Source organism: Chelonia mydas, chromosome 1, assembly GCF_015237465.2.
Source record: "Chelonia mydas isolate rCheMyd1 chromosome 1, rCheMyd1.pri.v2, whole genome shotgun sequence".
Lineage (NCBI taxonomy): Eukaryota > Metazoa > Chordata > Testudines > Cheloniidae > Chelonia > Chelonia mydas.
The window spans coordinates 332,818,797-332,823,275 of NC_057849.1; positions in this window are offsets into that span (position 1 = coordinate 332,818,797).

Genomic DNA, 4,479 nt, shown 5'->3' on the forward strand with positions numbered 1-4,479 from the left:
GACTGGGAGCAGGAGGGTAGGGGAGACTGGGACTGGTTGGACAAGGTGACTGGGATCCAAAAGGGGGAGACTTGACCTCAGAGCCAGTGAGGGAAATGTGAGGCAACTGGGACCCAGGCAACTGGGGTGCCGGGAGACACTGAAATCAGACAAGGAGCTGGAGGCAGGGGAAGAGACTAACCCTGGCTGGACAAAGAAATGGGGATTGAAACCAGCTTGGGGGTCAGAATGGGAGTGGGATGGAAGGGAGACAGATCTGACAAGGAACTGGGGTGCAGAGAGCTCGGGGTGGGACTGGCTGGGCAAAAAGACTGGGACAAGGAGCTGGAGAAGAGGTGGGGGATGACACTGAGACTGGATGAGCGTCTTAGGGAGGAAGACTAGGATTATGAGTTTGGGGGGAAGGGAGGGGAGAGAGATTGGACAAGAAGCCTGGAGAGGGAAAGTGGCACTGTCTGGGCAAGGAGATTGGGGCCAAGTAATTGAGGAAGGAGCGACAGGCTGCACAAGGAGACTGGGATGGGGGTGAGGAGAAGAAAAGACAGAATTGGGGGGGGGGGGGAGGGGACATTAGAGGTTAGAGAGTGAGTCCAGAGGGAAAGAATAGGACTGGCTGGCCAAGGAGACTGGGATTGCAATGAGAAGCCTGAGAAATAGAGACTGAGACTAGATCAGAAAGGAGAATGGGACAGTGATAAGAACCAGGGGTGGGAAAGAGACAGGATTTGACGGGGACAGGTTGGAAGGGCAGGAGTGGGGTCAAGCAGGGGTGGGGGGAGAATGGGCAGAAGTCTGTGTCCACGAGGGAATATTCCTGAACCTCAACTGGAACCCAAGATTCCTGAGTCTGACCATTCCTCTGCTGCCAGAAAATATCTGTGAAGCCCACTCATCCTTCTGTAGTGCTGGTCCAGACTGTGCCAGAAAGTGTCACTCTTCTGGTGAGTTTCCCCCTCCACCTCCTTCTTCTTCCTTAATATATTTTACAATTTTAATCCACTGCAGCCTTCCTCCCCTCAGAAGAAAGAATTCCCTCTTGAGTGAGGGTGTGCTGGGCTTATGTCTCCCATCCCCCAAATGAGCCCCTTCTGGGTCTCTCAAGGAAGGTACTGGCTTGGCGCTCAAGGATGGGATCTCCAGACACTCTACCCCAGGGGTGGGCAAACTTTTTGGCCCGAGGGCCACATCTGGGTGGGGAAATTGCTCGCAGGGCAATGAATGTAGGGCTCGGGCAGGGGGTTGGGGTGTGGAAGGGAGGGAGTGCAGGGTATGGGAGGGGGTGCGGTGTGCAGGAAGGGGCTCAGGGCAAGGGGTTGGGGCAGAGGAGGGGTGCGGGGTGTAGGAGGGAGCTCAGGGAAGGGGGTTGGGGTGCAGGCAGGGGGCTCAGGGCAGGGAGTTGGGGGGCGGGGTGCAGGAGGGGTTCGGGCTCTGGCCCGGAGTTGCTTACCTGGAGTGGCTCCGGGGGGGCAGCGGCGCACAGCGGGGCCAGGGCAGGCTCCCTGCCTGCCTACCCTGGTCCCGGCACTGTGCCGGTCCAGGAAGTGGCCAGCACCACGTCCCTGCGGCCCCTGGGGGAGAGGGAGCAGAGGGCTCCGCGCGCTGCCCTTGCCTGTGGCTACCTCCCCTGAAGCTCCCATTGGCCGCGGTTCCCCGTTCCCAGCCAATGGGAGCTTCGGGGGAGGTACCCACAGGCAAGGGCAGCACGCAGAGCCCTCTGCCCCCCTCTTCCCCAGGGGCCGCAGGGACGTGGTGCTGGCTGGTTCCCAGACCGGCGCGGGGCGCATGGTGCCACCAGGGTGGCAATCCCGCGGGCTGGATCCAAAGCCCTGAGGGGCCGGATCTGGCTCGCGGGCCATAGTTTGCCCACCCCCTGCTCTACCCCCTCTAGTGCAAGGGATCCACATGAGCCAGATGGCTGTCAGCTTGGGATATGAGTAGGGATCCGCTGGGGGTAGGGGGTTGTTATAGAGGAGGCAGCATGAGGACAGAGCTGGCCCTGAAGGCCCCTTATCCACTGTCCAGCCTCAGCAGTGTCCATGCTGTGGCTGGTGCCCTCCATTTGTACCCTGCGGGAAAGTGAAAGGGGACGAGGCGCCCGAGCGCCGCAGTCGAGGCATAATTGCTTGTGCGGACTGTAGGTATTCAGGAACTATCTTCCATCTGGTGCTCTGCCCTTCTGCGATTACTCCCCTCCCAGAAATGGGGGAGTGGGAGGTGCTTGCCCCAGAGCCATGTCTTTTCCACTCCTGCTTGGCTTCTTTCCTGCCGGGCGAAAGAGGACAGAGGTGACCCCTCCCAGCCTGGGCTGCATCTTACCCAGCAGAGCCAGCATTTTCAATCCTGCCTGCCCCTTTCCTGCCTGGGAAAGGGGGACAGCAGTGACCCCCCAGAGTGGGCCAGGAGGGAAACAGCTCTCTGCCCTTAGAGCCAGCTACGCTTCCCAACAAGAGACACTCACTAAGGGTTGAAGCAGGAGACACAAGCCCTTCCTGGTGCCTCTAGCGTTCCTTGGCCTGACTCTCTCCCTGAAGCCTGAAGAGGCCGGAGCTGCTGCAAATGCCCATGTAGGGGAAGCTGACCCTGCGAGCGTGCGGAGAGGAGATGATCTCCTGGAAAGGTAAACGTAGCCCTGGGACACAGCTGGGAATCAGAGGCACATGGTTAGTCGGAATGTTTGTCAAAACACCTGCCCTATGTACTTCAGTTTGTTTGCCAAGTGTTCTTGCCCTCTTCCTTGATTGTGGTCATGGTTAGGGGAAAGCATTCCTGTTTAAATAGGGAAGTGCATGAATAGGTTTCCCATTCCCTCTCCTCTCTCTTTGAGTACATGGGCCCCCCGCTTCACGGGTTTGTCACAGGTGAAGAGGAAACCTTTGTGGGAGGGCCTTGTTAAAATATTAGTAACACATCACTAACCGTGCGTGGTTGTTTCAGGGGCTCATCTTGCCCCCTGCCCCATAGCAGCAGAGGGTGCCCAGGCAGAGGAAATGGTGTGGCTCTGCTGTGAAAGTGCAGGAGGTTTTTTCGGGAGTCACAGCAAGAACACCCCTTCACTCCCCCATGGGACCTCCCATGCAGTATTCACATGGTGAGGCAGGGGTTGCGTGGATTTGCTAGTCCTCCCTCCTGCAGGGTTGGGGTGGGGGTGGGAGCGGCCCATAAAGGTCCGTAGAAGCTACTCAAGCCAGACCATATGTGAAGGGAGTGAACTACCCCTTTAAGGGACAGGCTAGAGCATGCAGCTGGAACAGCCTGGGGCATAATCAAGGAAGCCTTAGGATGGATGGGCTATTTAAACAGGAACAGGAAGCTGAGTAAGGAAGAAGCCTGTGGGAGCTATTTTCTCTCTCAGGCTTTAAAGGTGAGATCTACAGAAGTATTTAGGGGCCTAAACCCCGGACTTAGGGTTTAAGTGCCGAAGTCCCACTTCTGGTTCTACTGTGATCCACAAGACTCCCACTGAACCCCTGCTGATCAGCTCATCCCCACTCCCTGCTCGGGTGCCGGGGTCCCCAGCAGCCGAGCCAGGTGGGGAGCGGAAGCCACCTCCTCCCCAGCCAGGCTCTTTCAGGCAGCTGCCGGGCAGGGCTTCAGAGCAGCAACCAGGAGGGGCCGGCATTAAAAGCGTCTCCCTCCTGCTCCCCACCTGGGCTCTTGCCCGCCAGGGAGAGCAGCAGAATGTGCTGGGGGTGGTTCCCCCACTATGGGGAGGCACCAGTTGTATATGGGGCGCCCTCGGGGAGAGGGTGGAACAGGGGTGGGAAGAGGTACAGGGGGGTGGAGCGTTGGGGGAAGGGGCCTAGAATGGAGTGGCAGGACGAGCGCCTATGCTGGAAGCCGGCGCCTATGCTCCTAGGGACGTGTGGGGTGGCACCGATGACAGCGAAGGCAGCCGGGTGGGCATGTGGAAGCCCTGACCGTGCCGGAAGAGCGCTCCCAGCAGGGTAGCCAGCAGCTTGGGGGCCCATTGACAGTTCTGCCCTGGGCCCCAGAATTGCTGTTGGCTGGCCTGCTCTAACCACTGGGCTAAAAGTGTAAGGAGAATGGCCCCACCATCACCTCCCCCTCCTCTGTGTGGAGCGAGACAGGTGCCTAACTCGTTTCCACAAGGAACCCCTTCGGCGCCAAAGCGTTGTCTGTTGGTGAATGGGCAGCAGAGATACGGGTCTATCGTCGAGAGAGGGGTGGGGTTTACCACAGAACCCTCCGGTCAGCACCTCCCATTGCTCCCCGCTTTGCAAGCTGGCTGTTGTGGAGCCCATTCTCCGGCGCCATTGTCTCCCCATTCACTGTATAAGGAGCCAAGGTGTGTAACTTGGCCTGGTGGATTGCAGGGTTGTTCCTTGATTTTCTAGGTGCCTAAAAGTTAGGTGGTGTCACACTCAGCTCATTGCAATGCCTAAATCCCTTCATGGATCCCCCCACAAGAGACTAGCCTAAACTGACTCAGCCTTGGTGTTGTAGCCTTTAAATTCGGGA